The sequence below is a fragment of the Podarcis muralis genome, chromosome 5, assembly GCF_964188315.1.
Source record: "Podarcis muralis chromosome 5, rPodMur119.hap1.1, whole genome shotgun sequence".
In the NCBI taxonomy this organism is placed as follows: Eukaryota; Metazoa; Chordata; class Lepidosauria; order Squamata; family Lacertidae; genus Podarcis; species Podarcis muralis.
The window spans coordinates 56,693,125-56,709,447 of NC_135659.1; positions in this window are offsets into that span (position 1 = coordinate 56,693,125).

Below are 16,323 nucleotides of genomic sequence, written 5' to 3' on the forward strand. Positions count from 1 at the left end.
TGTGGACTTCCCTCCCAGTTGAGATTAGACAGGCCCCCTCCTTGCTGAACTTCAGGAACATGACCAAGACTTTCTTGTGCCAGTGGGCATTATATGGTAGTGTTCAGTATTGGGATGGTGTGGGATCCTTCTACATGCTAGTGGGTGCCTTGTGCAATAGGGGCTCCTGAGCACATGGTGGAATCTGTACAATTGTGGCCTGTTTCTCCTTCAGACCTTCACCCAATGCACAGAGATCAGGGTGTGTGGTACTGTGGGTACGGCCTATAACAGGGCCTGCTGCACCCGAGACAGCCCTGTATTGGGAAGTTTTTAATGTTTTATGTTATGCTTCGTTCCTTTATATTTTGTGGGAAGCTGCCCAGAGTGCCTGGGGCAACCCAGTCAGAAGGGTGGCATATAAGTTGTTGTGGTGGTGGTTGTCATGTTAACCCTCCATGTGACCAGTGTATAAAGAGGGCTAAAATCTTAGTAGGGCTAATAATGTAAGAAGACATAGACATGATGGCCATACAGTGTCATGCTGCATAGAGGCAGGTTTTATTATTGTTGTTGTAAAAAGAAAAGGTTGCAGCAGTGTTGCATATCATACCTGCACATATCAGGGCATGGCTGCAGGTAAATGGATGGATTGCCATTGTGCCTGATCCTGCAGCCATATCTTCCACAAGAGACAGAGAGCAGGTGGGGGCTCATGCTCTCCTCCCTTCTTTGTGAGAAAGAGATCAGAAGCATCTGCTTACACTTTTAAATTAAATACAGTTCTCTGTTATGATCAAACAGGGAGAACTTTGGTTAATTTAAACTATAGTTTGCTCAAACAAGTCAGAATCAATCTAGTTTATGATCTTGGCTTGTTAACAAACTATAGTATCTAGAGTAGGCATCCCCAAACTCGGCCCTTCAGCTGCTTTGGGATTACAACTCCCATCATTCCTAGCTAACAGGACCAGTGGTCAGGGATGATGGGAATTGTAGTCCCAAAACAGCTGGAGGGCTGAATTTGGGGGTGCCTGATCTAGAGTTCCCCTGTTCAGGAACAACAACAACAACAACAACAACAACAACAACAACAACAACAAGCTGCCCTCTAGTTTGTTTAAAATGAGAAATGCAGACTTTTGATTACTTTGCAGCCACAGATGAGCACTACAGGTGTGTATTTAAGTCCAAGGCTCAAATTGATCCAATGATACCAGCTATTCAAAGTCTAATAGTCATTTGCACTTCTAGCACAACCCCTGCTGCTGCTTAGCACCCACTAAGTAATTCCACTGTCCCCACCCCACCCCAGTGGGTAGTACCACCCACTTAGGGAACTACTGATTTAGTGTTTTGTAGAAAACACACCCTTGAGAATATTCAAGGAAGCAGCAGTTGCATCAGAGCCACTTCAGATATAATAATTTAGGGACTGCTAGGCAATGACCGTAGGAGCTGGTCACCAAATTGGACTGCCAATCTTTACTGTACTTCAGGCTGCCAAAGAGACAGTTTGCAGTGATATGAGAGGGGGATTAGAGGTTCTATTCAAGGATGCCACAAATAACTGAAATGGGGAACACACTTCAGTTACTCATGAGTAGGTCCAGTTTGAGCAGACTATAAGCAGGGCCCTAATCAAACCAAACTCTGAGTGCTTGGCTTCCACCACACTTATTTATTTCCCACAAAATATACACACTGCTTGATTGTAATGCAAATCTCAAAGGAAAAGCACCAAAAAATCAACACTTCCGATGTGGGCTGCCCAGGTTTTCCCTGACATTTCAGCCAATTTTCAAACATTCCATCTGGACGCCATTTCCAACTGGTGAATCCCAGCTATGTCCAGGAAATTACAGACGTATGGCAGCCCTGTCCTAATGCCACCTTCATCAGGAAGGTATGCACCATCAAGGAGCAGCCTCCACCTTTCTTCTGCCCCAAGTAAGCATGGTAACCCATGGAGGGAAGGAGTTGGGAGAGGAGGTGGTGGAAGAGGAGGAGATAGTTGCAGAGGTGGAGACAGCTGCTTATTCACCTGTGAGTGTTTTTGCTTACTTGGAGTGCTTGTAAAAGGCCAAGTCCCTCTGGGGCAAGCAAAGGGATGCTGGAGTATCCCAAGTTCCCCCTAAGGAGCAGTGGCACATACACAGTCCACTAGCAGTTAGCTTTATCAATATGAGCCCAGAATGCATTGCCCAGGCAAGGCCAGTTTCAGCCACAATGGACATCTTCATTTCCTCAGAGTGCTGGGCCCATGTGGCTCCAGAGGCTGGGTGTGGCTCTGCTACTGCTTCCCTGAGGAGCAGGGCACCCAACTGAATATTGCTTTTTAAAGAGGGAAATTGTGTCGACTGGGCTGCATTAGTCTCAGAAAGTCAATGCTGAGTGCTGATGCCTCACCTCTTTTCCACCACATTGCCATCCCTTATCATCTGCTGCTGCATCAAGGGATCTTTTGAGACCACCTAGGCTACCTGCTCCTGGACTTGGCCCTGCAGCCCATCAGTTATGGTACCACTGTCCACAGTACTAAGAAGGGAATTATTATCCTGTAGGTGAATGAGCTGCATGGCTTTAGAAGTGTGATCAATATCCATGCATACATAGGCATATCATTTCTGCTTGACCTCAAGAAATAGAAGAGTAAGCAATGGCTTATAGCAAAGAAGAGAAATAAATAGAAAGATGGCTTTAGTACAGCTTTGTGCACTGCTACTCATACAGGCATCAGCTTTTAACTATCCAGGCCAACTATCTGGCCATTCCCTTACCAAAGGATCTGACATTCAGTAAGTCATGGGCCAAAGCCAACAGTAATAATCGCTTTTTGACTTTTCATTGGCAGTGTGGATTGATGCTTCTCACAAGTTGGTCTTGGAGACTGCACAGTTATTTTCGACTTGGCAAAAGACTTGGGGGAGTCTTTGCAGGCAATTAGTGTCACTAAACACCCTTCCTCCCGCAACAGCAGACACAAGATGAAAGACAGCCTGCTCTGCACACGAACAGAAACTCAGATTGATCTGTTGACAGGTGGAAAGTCATGTTTTTTGTGCCTCTCTTACATGGGACTTCTCTTTCCCAGATAGCTTAAAAGATGCTTGCTGCAGAGAACTCAGAGAGATGCTTGTTGCAGAAGCAGCTAGGCTGAGTAATTTAGCAGCTCTTCCCCTTAAAAGGAACTGATTGCATCAGAGCTGTTGCCTGTTTACAATGGGAAGGGGACATGCCCAATATACTTGTCTTTGCACCATTTCTTAAGATATAACTTTTTAACCATTCATAAAAAAAAAAAACACTCTGCTGGATCAAACCAAAGCCAGTGTAAGCCAGCAAAATCTATGTAATCCACAATGGCCAACCATTGTGGATCTATGTATGGTGGTATCTTGGGTTACAGACGCTTCAGGTTACAGACGCTTCAGGTTACAGACTCTGCTAACCCAGAAATAGTACCTCGGGTTAAGAACTTTGCTTCAGAATGAGAACAGAAAAAGCGCTGCAGCGGCGCAGCAGCAGTGGGAGGCCCCCTTAGCTAAAGTGGTACCTCAGGTTAAGAACAGTATCAGGTTAAGAACAGACCTCCAAAACGAATTAAGTTCTTAACCCGAGGTACCACTGTAATCCACAATGGCCAACTACAAAAAGTCCATCCCTGCTGCCCCCTAGATGTTTATTTAGCTCACATGTGCAATGCCTAAAAAGTGCTTCAGTTGGTGCCCATCTTAATGGTGGCAAATTCCCAAAGTTAGCTATGTGTTGCATGAAATAGCATTTGATTTTGTACCCCTCTCCGACTCTTTTCCTTGGTGGCATCTGCTGCTTTTACACAGATTTGTTTTCCTAGCAGATGCTGCATTTTCCTTGGAACAATCATGAAGATGATCTTGTCCAACTGGAGACTACACAGGGAATGGAATGATGACACAGTGCTTCAGATCTGTGAATACAAAGACAAAATAGGGAGTGATGTGAAGAGGGAGCACTGGACTTCCCCAAAGGGAGAGGGGTTTTATTTCTTTATATGTGTATTCACCAGCAGTCTTGTACCAAGCATTGCTCTGGAATTCTAATAAATCAAAAACTTGGTGCAGTTTTGAAATTGGGGATTAAATCAGTGCAGATTTGAAAGCTTCAGCCCACTGTCTTGATTCAAAATGGCATCCAATTGCATCCAAGCATAGAAAAACACTGCTCCATTTCAGTAACCATTATGCAAAATAAGATTATGATATCTTAAGAGGCGTCTAAATGCATAGAAAATAAACAACTTTCCAAGATATATGGTAGCTATATCTGCTACTGCCAAAAATATAGAAAAGAGGACTTCTTAAATTTCTAACACACACATACATTTTTTAATTATTATTATCTTGCCACCTCTCTTTTCAGTATACTGTATTATCCGCCACAGAAAGATCAGGAACTGAGGCTGCCTTAATCTCCTCAGTAATTAATCCAGCCTTTTCTTGTGCACTCGGTAAGTAACAGAAGAAGACAGATTAAGCAGGATACAGGCTCATTGTTTACCTCAATTCTTACCTCAGAATTATGCCTCTGTATGAAGGAGCTGGTGTGGCAAAAGAAGCATAGAAACCTCCCCTGAATGCAAGCGGGAAAGTTGTCAAGCCACCATGAACAGTGGGCTGTATAATTAAAGCATAATTGCATCCTTAAAGCCCATGCTGCATTTAATGAACTCATTCCATTTAAATCGGCTGTGAGTCAAGAGCAGGCAATGGAACTCTTCCCCTCCCTCCTTGGTCTTGGAAAGGGAGGGAAGTGAAGGAGGGGGCGCAGAGAGAGAGAGAGAGAGAGAGAGAGAGAGAGAGAGAGAGAGAGAAAGAAAGAAAGAAAGGTGGGCTTTCCCCCATTCTAATTACAGCAGAAACAGCCAGTGCTCGACCCTTACCTCTCCAGCACCTTTCCTGCTCAACCACTTAATCACTGTAAACCAGTTTCTGTAATTAGTACTAGAAGCTATTTATCTTGGGTCCATAGGGCTGTGGTGTCAACAGAAATGTAGGTGCCAGAAAACAGGATATCTCACTAGGCAGTAAGGAGGGAGCGCTAGAAAGAGCAAATAACACTCAACCTATGCAACGTTATTATTTTTTAATTGTTTCAATCTACCTGCAATAACTGTTGGAATTTTTAGGGTTTATACCTTTGTTACGTCATAGGCCTCATGAAGGTGGTGGGCACGTGTTCAAGATATCCAGCACTCTCTGAAGGTTGGGGCCATTTTCCTGTTAGGGAAGCTGGTTGTCTTCTTGGAGAGCTTAGCATGGCTTCAGATGAATCACACGCTGCCTCAGTACAAAAAGGAAGGCTGGTGTGAAGTTTAAAAGAGCTGCGGCTGTTGTTTGGGTTCCAAGTAGCTTTATCGAGTTACCAAGAATTAACGACAACCAATGTGGGAAGCCATTCTGATACAGAAGGCGGTGAGAATCCAAGCTGTAATTTGATTCCTTTATTTGGATTAATTTAAAATCACAAAGTACTTGAGCTGGCTTTCCATTATCACAGAACATTTTCTCAAACATGATGTTGGACTGTAAATAAAGGCAGGTGACTGGGGGGAGGGGAGAGGGGGGAAAGTTTGCAAGCTGCACCAATTAACGCTGGGATAAAGAAGCAAAATATAAATGCCAGTGGTCATTCAAATTTCTCTTTAGCACGATTGAGAACTCAATCGGCAAACAGCAGAAGTTTAAAACAAAACATGACATTCAATACATTAGCAAAGTTGGAGATCAATTTTAGATTCTGCTTGCAGAATGAATGAATGAATGAATAATGCTTGTATAAAGATTATTTGACTGTAATTGCTCCATTTTTAGAAGACTTGGTATTTTAATCCTTTATAATTAGCTAAGCAATCAGATTGCGTTTTTAAAAATATACTTGTAAACATATAAGATGTCCTACAGTTGGTTAAAAAGCAACATTTTAGTGACTTTGAATAATGCACTGCGCCCATGCTCACACAATAAAAAAACTGGTTTTTGTTTTGTTTGCAACTGTGTAATTTACTCTCATAAACATCCACTGTAAAAATACTTTGCAATAATAAAGTATTTATGTTTTTTGCTTTGGAGTGCTTAGGTTTTGAATGGGATGTTATAGCGTTTTGGGCTTTGTAAATGATACACTGCTTAAATACCTTAACTCTTTGCAGTTTTTTTTAAAGGCTTTCTCTCCTAGCTTTGGGATTTTCCAGCTCCTTTAGTATTGGCTGCTTCTCATCAAGGCTGGCTACTATGCCAAGGTGCCCTCTATCACTGCTTCTAATAAATCCTGCCAAATGGTGGGTAGCACTCTCAGCAGTGGTGGGCAGTTTATAGTTGCCCTTTACATATCCTGTGAAAGCTTGGATGTAGCAGCACTTCAAGGCACTGCATAAAATGTCAATGGGAGTTCAAAGACACTTGCCAGTCATTGGACTGCTGGGAAAGGGGAGCTCATGACAAGCCTGAGGGGTGAGGCACCCTGGCAGCTGCCCTAGGATGCTGGATGCTCTGTTTCTTATGAAGAGAATTCTGCAAACTGCTCATAAGACTTTATTCTCTGAGGGCCACTTCCCATGTTAAAATGCCAATGGGTTATATCACAGACCCATTGTTTTGAATCTGGGCCTGGATGACATGTTGCCCAACTCAGCACCCCTGAAGTCAGTTTCTGGGGCTGAAAGTAAGGGGCTGGACTCTGAAGAGCACCACTGCTGGCCAGGCAAGGGCAGAGGGACATATACTATACCCATACTTATACTATACCTGCCCTCTGAAACTACAGCTTCCATAAGTGACAATTGTCAATGTTGGCTGGGGCTGGTGGGAGTTGTCTGAAGTACCATGGGCCAGCCACGCCTTCTTGTGATTCCTGCTGACTTGGAGGGAGAGGCAGCTGAGGAAGAAGACTCTGAATGGGAGGGGGGAGATAGTACATAGCAGCCCCAGATGGGCCTGGGGCACTGATAAAGTTGGACACTGCTTCTTTACCACATGTGGAAATTGAGGAAGGCTCAGGACTGTGGCCTGCTCAGACAAAGCAGAAAGATTCAGAGGGAAGGTGGAGCCACTCCTGTTTCCTAGGGAGAGGTGGTGGATCAAGTCAAAAGAGGAGACTTGACCCACTAGATGGAGTGACTGCCTGTAGGCCAAGAATTTTGCAAGGACAAGGATGCCCATGAGTAACCATTTTCCATCTCTGCTTAGAAGCTTGGTGGGTAGGTAGGGAAACTCTTTGGAGCAACTTGACAGCTCCCCTACAGTCTTGGAACTCCTGTTGCTAATCTTGGTCTCCTGAACCTTGGCTCTTACTCCTTTGCCTTGAAAGAGCACCTGGACTAGAGTCTGCTTTTGCATTGATGCTGAGTTTGCACTGTTAGACTGCCAAAATAAAAGTCAATTGCTTTCCTTCTTTACTTTTATGTAAGCAAACTTGTCATTGGTTTGGGAAAGGAGTCAAGACACCCTGTCACATAGTCATTCTCTGGCTGTTCCTTCCACGGAAGAAGCATGATGATTGGAAAGCCCAGCTACAGGTTTACCATGGCTGCTTGCTATCCAGATTTCAGACCTCACCTGTTCTCATTCTCCCAGGCTGCCTCACCTTTAGTTGAATACTTCTCTTGCCTGTGCTGTGTGAATAGAAACACCATGTTAACAATGATTCAATCGTGCATTTCTAAGGTGCATTTTTAGATGACCATGCCCTTGCAGGGGTTTTATTTTTATTTTTTGACTGCCGTGTGCAGTACATTGTATGCTGCTGTGTTATCACAAACTCCCCCGGTATTCCTTCCTGAACCAGCAATTTGGTGTGTGTGTGTGTGTTAATTTTAAATTATCAGTCCCTCAGTACGGGAGGAAGGTGAGGTTGAGGCTGAGTAATTGGAGGCCAAGAGGCAAAAGTCTCTGACAGAACAGAATTGATTGAAGCTTTTCACTGGAACACTTGAAAAAATCAATGCCTGTTCCCTAGATTGCACGAGTGTGTTTACTGTATTCAGCTGCTAACATTAAAAGTGAATTCCAGCAATTGCAATTACAGCTTTCTGCTTCCCCTCGTCTAGCCCTTCTCTTTGCTTGGCTTTCGTTTTGTCTTGCTTTCGAGCCTAAGGCAAAGCTAATGCAGTCAAACTGAAAGCGGCTTTATAAATTGCAACTCACCCCTTTCCCTCTCCTCTGGGACCCTCTTTTTCTTGAGCACTGTCAAACTTGATTCAGCTCAGAGGCATGGAGCTGCCTGGCTGAGGAGATTTCAGGGCTCAGAGTGTGGCTCAGTAGCTAGGCGCATGGCCAAAGTATGTTAATCCTAATGCTCTCTGATATCACTATTTGATTTCCTAGTGCCTGATGGCAGGAATTTTAAATGCTGTTGAGAGAAGCGTCGGGGATAAGGAGGTGAGTGATTTACTCTATTCAGAGGTGTGGGTGTGTTTTAGGAGATGAATAAAAATTGGGGATGGGACGTGGGTGACCCTGATTCATTGGTACCACTTCACACAATAGAGGTTAAGATGGTACAGATATGCAAAATCTGTGCACCCCACAATACCTGAAGCAGCTGTGTATTGCAAGTCCAGCTGGAGGAAAAGATGCCTATATTTGGTTCAAACACAATACGTACATAGCATGTCTATGCATTTGCCAGGCAGCTTTCTGTACTATTCCCACCACAAACTGTCATCCTTAAGAGACATTTGTAGAAGCAAGTCTTTCCTACGCATCCACAATATTTTTTTCCCATCACCCCCTTCTCCTGTGCAGGTTCTCTTCTTACCACAGATAACAGGCTGCATCCCCAAAATTGCATGGTGGTGGGGCACAAGCCCTCCACCTCCCAACAACCCTGGGAGTAACAGGGTCCTTGCACTGGGAATGACTTCGTCCACTTTCCTGGGGATTCATGATTCTTTTCTCTATAGCAACAGCCCCCTTTGATTCCTCTTCTGTCCACCCTAAATAGTAAAGTCTGTCCTTGTGTGAGAACCATCACAATTATCATTTCAAAAGTTAGAAGGTGTGCCTGTGCCTGTGAAAGGGAGAAAAAATTATCACAATTTTTTAAGATTTTGCATTCTAGTGATGGTGTGGGGAGGACCAGAGCTTAGTTTTTAACAGATGTAATTTGTTTCTGAATAGCAACTTGAATGGGAAAGATGCAGAGCAGCTCTGAAACAGATAAGATGCTTCCTTATATAGACAGTAGTGGAGCAACAAAGTGGGGCTGTGTTGGCCTCTTGGCTTCCAGCACTGAGCCTGCACCATGCCAAGTTCCCCGCTGCCTTGTCCTTCTCCCACTCCGTAGCCACCAGCAATGTAGGGTGTTGGGAAGCCAGCATTCAGCTTCATTGGAGGCCTTCATTGGATGCAGTAGTAGAGGAGAGGGAGAAAAAGTTCTCTTTGCCCACCTCCACCCCCCCACACCAGGCATTCTCTCCTGCCCCATTTCCTCTAATCTATTTGTTGAATCTATATTGCATTTTGTGAACAACTGTTGCTGTCATTTTTGCTAGCGGTTGGTTATAAGTTTGTTCTGTCCACATTTTCAAGGAACTGGCCTAATTCACACCTCCTGGACTAATAATATGGATTGTATCGCAATTTTCTATCAGATTTCACACTCCTCTGAATGTTGTGATACAGTTCTTGGCTAAAACAAACCCACCCCACATCCATACCAAAAGCCATATAGTTGCTTATTTTAGGATGGAATTAACTGTAGAAAGTATATGTTGAAATCTAATGTGTATTTAATTTTTTTTTAAGAATAATATACAGCACATAACCCCTAATGCATCTGTTACTGCCAAAGGCAATAATGCTTCTGAATACCAGTTCCTGGAAACCTCAGGAAGAAAGGTTCTGCTTGCAGATTTCCCACAGGAATTTGGTTAGCCACAGTGAGAGAGAAAATGCTGGACTAGATGGGCCATTGGTCTGATCTAGCAGGACCTTCTTATGTTCTTAATGAAACACATATTTAAGTCCATTTTTAAATACGATCTGGGGCTTTTGGGTTCTTCCCATTGTGTCCCCTTACCGATCAATTCAAACCTAAAATTTTAATGCTGTGCCATTCTTAATTAATGGCAGTCAAGCTCTCTTTTTTCATCTCTCTTCTATCTCCTGATCAGCCTTAGGGGAAGCTAATTTGGTGCTCTTGTAATGTCATTGGTTCACTCATAGAAGCAAGAGAATCACTAGAAAGTGGATTGATCTGCAAAAATACTTAAGGCCTTACTTCTACCTATGAAAGCCAACATATGGCTTGTCATCCTTAGTTTAGTTTCCTTTTAGATCTCAGTATGAGAGTGTGAATTTAACCCTGCTCATAACCAAGCAGTGTTTGTTTAGCATCTGTTTTATTTGCTTAGAAGCTGGGCTACAAAAATGAAAAGAAAACAACATCACTCCATTTGAAATTAGTGTCCATATGGATCTTACTAGAGTTTCATTTCATGTACGTTCATTTCAGCAGCTTGGCTCCAGTGGAATCGTTTTCCCATATGCATATAACTTACATTATTTCCAAGACATCCAGCACCATTCACTGAAGCCAGCAAAACTTGCAGACAAACCACCCAATCATTTGCATGTTCACTCTTAATAGAGCCCTGTTGATTTCAGTGGAACCTGCTTCTAGGAAAGTGTGCAGAGAATTTCAGTCCAAATATATTAATTTGTTGTGGCTGTGATGGCCAAGCATGGGGATCAGTCTTTGCATCTTCAATTCACTGTCCATGAGATGACATACAAGTGCTCAGTTCAGGAGATGATCTTAGGCAGATGGGACTCCAGCAGGGTGAATTCAGGTTCTGGCAAAGGAAGCCAGGCAAACTCAAGCAAGTCCATGTTTGAGTTCCAATAAGGCAAGGTAAACAAAGCCCATAGCATCCTGGATACCTCTGTGTGATACTCAAGCTGAAGGATCTTCCCAACAGGCTCCAGTGTTGCTTTAACAACATGCCAACATACACTGAGACGGAATTGAAGCTCAATCTGGGCATCTAGATCTGGCTCTGGAAACCTCAGCTTCTTCAGCTGAAGGGGAATATTCTGCTCCAGTAGCTGTTGACTCTGGCGGAGACATTACTATAAAACCAGAAGATTCCCCCAGAGAGCATCCTCTAAGACTGCACCCACATTTTCAGCCCATTCTACTTAGAATTTCTCTCACACCTTCATTAATTCAGTCAACTAATTCCCAACACAAACTGTAAAACTGCTGTTTTTCACACACATGCATACAGTTGCTCCTTCCCTCAGCTGAAAGGATAGCACCTTGCCCAGTTTCCAATGGGTATCACTTTCAGAAACACAAAGTGATTCCCAACTAGTGCTGTGCCAAACAATTTCCCTGTGTTTCCCGCCAAGCATTCTCTAGTAATTAAGGAGAAATGAAATCACATTTAAAAATTATCAACGGGGTGAGAACATTTTGGTGAAATCCTCATGAGCATGCTACAGGATTTTTCTCACACTTGCTATATTTACCAAAGGTAGGCAATGAATGTTTGTGGGTATCCTCTCTTTCATTCAACAAATCATCTCCCTCTGGTGCTCTGTGTTCTGCAGACTTTGTGCCTGCACCTCTTGAAAACCCCATAGTATCCATAGCTGGGGACTTTGCTCCCAGAGTATGAGGCAGAAAAATGGAAGCCTCTTTTGCAGGGGAAATTTGAGAGAATGGGTTTCTCCATAGCACTATTCCCAACTGTCTCCTAATCATTAGCTCCAACGATAAAACATAAGTGGCCACCCCAGACTATTAACCAGCCATCCCCCTAACAAAGGAAGGGGTCAACCAGCAGCCATCATATTCTGGGGATTGGCTGACTTTAGAAAGTCACTCAGCAGTGGGGAGGCTCAGTGTTCTTCTTGATACTGTTGCAAAGACTCTATATAGATTTTACAGCAAGCTCAGGACTGGCTTTGATTCCCATTTGATGCCTAATTCAAGAAGATGTGATAGCTAAACCCACCCTAGGGGAAGAAAACAAGTCCGCTGCATGTACTGGTTTGTTTTTGATATTTCTTATATTATTATTATTCTTTTTTACCCTCTTGCTACTGCATACGTTTGTTAATAAGACTGAGAGAACAAAGCACAGGAGGATGGAGGCAGAGGAAACCAAAGGGAGAACAAAAATTGTATTAAAATAATAATAATTTTACTCTGAGACTGAGCATCAAGAAAAATGAGCAATGCCTTCTCTCTGTATCCCCAGCTGGGAATAAAACGGGTTTTCTGCCATGCTTCACAACATAACAAGTCTAATGATTCCATGCATACTCAGCTATTTGTATAAAACCAGCCACAAGAGAGTACAGTAAAAGGGTACAGTCCAAAGCCTTGAACACTTTTTGCAATTGATTTCAATGAGATGAGGCCTGTCCTTTGAACCTGCCACTCCAGCTTCCAATAGATAAACCAGCATGCCATTCTTTCCCATTAGAGAATGGGAAAGAATACTGAGCCTGATAAGTAGGTGACAAAAAGAGGGCACAGGAGTTAAGCTGGTAGGAAGTCAGGGCAAAATTCATTTGGGAGTGATGGAAGTGACCGTTCCCTTGCCCTACAGGTCATTTTACTTCCTCTTAGCACAGGGGGGAGGTTTTTGTTTTCCAGTCTGCAGAATGTCTAGATCACTTTTACCTGGACATGGCCTCATTCACACTGTTTCAATTCCCTACGTTTAGGCAGAGTGAGAAGGGCACTTCAGATGGCAGATTTTGGCACAGGTGGCAGTCTCCTGCCACACCGTGGAAGGTCCCTAGTCATTTCTCTCTACCTGAGGACAGAGCTGTTTATGCTACAAACCCTGCTACCCTCTGGTACGGTGGAGTGTTGAAGTAAGAGTCAGCTTCCAGTCTAGTTAGTTTCTGCATGTGAAATGGAAGGGGAGGAGCCATCTTACCATTTGCCTCAGGAAGCAAAATATATTGGCAGTAATGCTCCTGAACATCAGTTGCTGGAAACTATAGGGGGAGAGGATGCTCTGTGTTCAAATCCTGCTTGTGGGTTTCCCAAAGTCATCTGGTTGGCCACAGCAGGATGCTGGATTAGATGGGCCATTGGTCATATCCGGCAGGCTCTTCTCATGTTTTGTATCAGTGCTGGTGGCTAACTAAGGACAGCATATTCCTTTGGAGAAAAGGCTAGAGGTCTATGGGATCTGTTTGCTTACAGGTGTAAGCAGATTTTAACAGAGAAAGGGGCAGAAGTGAGCACATATGCAGGCAGTGATAGACACGAAGCAACATCAGATGAACTCAGCCAAATTAGGAGGAACGCAAGAATTCCATCTAGCTCAGTGTATTAGCTCTACACTGACTTGGCAACAGCTGAACTGGGTTTTAGACAGGATTCTTTCCAAGTCCTACCTGGAGATGCTGAGGACTGATCCTGGTACCTGCCATATGTAAAACATGTGCTCTGTCCCTGAGCTATGGCCCTTTCCAGAACTCCAAGGTTTCATCTCTGCAGGTGCACGTTCAGCCAGGCTCAGTCTGGGCAAACCAGTGACAACCTCACATATCCATGCAGGTGAGTATGACTTAAAATTAAATCCATATGACTCGCCAAACAAACTGACATGAACCACTTCATTTACTGGCTGTTAATTAGTGTCCATTGCCCAACATCAATGACTAGGATATTACATTCCTAGGGAAGTGAGCTATTTCTCTTTGTGCAACAGAATAAAGCAACACATTTCCAACCTGCTTTCTTTATAACCTGGTTTGGGATTCCCCACTGCTGTGTTGCCAGCTCCTCCTCCTACGTTTTCAAGCAGCTGTGAATAGGTGTAGTTTGGGTCACCCATGGGACGAGGAAAGCTACTATTATGGGCAGCATGCCTGCTTCTTCTAGCAGCCCCAATTTCATGGGAAATGGTTTAACTAACCTTGACATTTGATTGCCCTTATCCTGAAAGGGTAATATGGACCTCAGGCTTAATAATCAGAATTGCTGAACCTTCACATCTCAATCTAAGGAAATGGAACTTCTTGTACAAGCTCTAGTCTTAAATGGATACTTAGGGACTCCAATATACAACCTGTGAGACCAAGGGATATAGTCTATTTCAGTGCAAGGAGCTCTGAAAATGAACTCCACATGTACAAATACTGAGCTCTTTAAATCTCTGAAGGGTACAGGCCCTGGATTTTTAATTGAGACCTTTTTCTGGACTGTCATCCCAATATCCATCTGTGCTTAGATGCCATCTATATTCTTCTGCTATCACAGCTTGTTCGTCGGTGATCAGTCCTTTGCTGTGGCAGGTACCTCTAGGGATACTGGCCCTTAGGGAGCTTTCCTACTTACCTTGAAGAAAGTACCAGAAATACTACTTGAAAAGCATCTTTAAAAAATGAAACAGTCTATGTACTTTTAGAGGAGTGACAATTAATTCCCTTTAATTCCTAAGCTGGTCCTCATTAAAATTGTTAAAAGAAATTTCTTAATGCCGCTTAATTTTATTATTTTTATGCCAAGCATTCCTTTTCCCTGACTCAATAATGCTATATCATAAACATTAATAATTATGCATGTATATTATTATTATTATTTGCCATTTCATGCTTTAAATGGATCATGGTGCTCAAAACTCTTTAGCGCATATCAACTCTTTACTTTGTGGTTTGGTTTGTTATAAGGATCTCCATGCTCAGTGCAATTGGAGTTGCGCAGGGAAGCAATTTTAGAAAACTGGATTTTCATTTCTACTCTAGGAAAGAAGCTTTCCCCCAGGGTTTAAAGAAGGAATGTTATTCTGTTCCCTCTCTGTGTCCTCCACCCACTCCACACACATAACGAAGAGAAGATTCATGCCTGATTTATTTGTTTGAAAACATCATACGAATGTGAGCAAAACAAGAGTGTAAAATCAGTTTTCTGAACATGATTAACCTCGCATAATTGCTTTGTTTGCTGCTCATTAAAAGCCTCCAGGTACTTTCAGCTCTGGCAAGTGGGTAAACAAAGCAAAAGTCAAGATTTTCTACAAAGGCAAATGGCTGTTTCCAGTGTTAAAGTTCTGTACTGGTAAGAATGAACATTCTTAGAAGCCTCCACACAGTCAAGAGTCTTGATCACGCAGGGTTCCTGATTGCAGAGAGGCTTCTAAGTGCAGACAGTTGTGTGTGCTTAGAAACCTCCTTCAGACCTTCCTGCTCAACACAGGACTGGGGCAGAGAGGGGACAGCATGCATGCATGCTCCTGCACCCCTTACACACTCAGTGCCAGGGGTAACCATCATGGCGCTCTCTGAATGCCATAGGACTGCAGCTTCCATCAGCAATAGCCAGCATGACCAATGTTCAGGGATGGTGGGAGTTGGAGTCCAACAACCTCTGGAGGGCACCACATTGGCTATCCCCGCTTTATGCCCTCACAAGAGCAGCAGACTGCCTGAACAGGGTCTGGGTTGCTTGAGCATCATTGCAATGCTTCCAGAGAGCAACACAACCTCCTATTTCAGAGGCCCTGTACTGAAACATTTCACTGCAAAGAGTGGGGGAAGCTCCCCATTGCCACTTGCATGAGTTTCAACTGCAGGTGACCGCATCCAGAAGCCCTTACTTCCCACGCTAATTCATAAGCACAATGCATTACTGTTCTGGATAATCCTAGTGTTCATGGTGGTGTGTTAGGGCATCACAGGGTTATGCTGTGGAAGGCAAGCACAGAATAGCTATTCACATTCCTAAAAGATGAATACCTATTTTCCTATCCAGGTAATTTACTACTGAGTGGAGAGTCCTTGCTCTCTCTCAGTTCAAGAGTGGTATCCTGTTAGAATCTGCAGAGCTGTTGCATTATCTCCCCTCAAACCTCTCCTTAAACCTGCCTCTGTTATGATGCCTGCAAAAACACTTGAAGGCAGTAAGGCTTTGCCAATTTTAACAGATTCTTACTTATTACACCAACCCAGTCTGACTTGTTTTTTTCCTCTTCTGTCTTTTGACTCCTTCTCTGCAATCCTGAAATGGTTTCAGGCCCAGTGAATCCCATAGGACACATGATGGTTTGCACAGGGCCCAAGACATTTTGCTTCTTATGGTACACCTCAAGCCAATGTGCATAGTAGTTCTGAATTTAATCCTGTCTTTAAACATTTTTGTTTCAGAAGGGAAGGTTTTACAAATATGATCCACACAAATATGTCAACTGCCTCCCCTTCTCATAAGGCTGACAATCCCTCATGCATTTATGTATTTATTTATTTAGGTAATTTACAACCTGCTCTTCATTTAAAGGGACGCGGGTGGCACTGTGGGTAAAACCTCAGTGCCTATGACTTGCTGATCGCAAGGTTG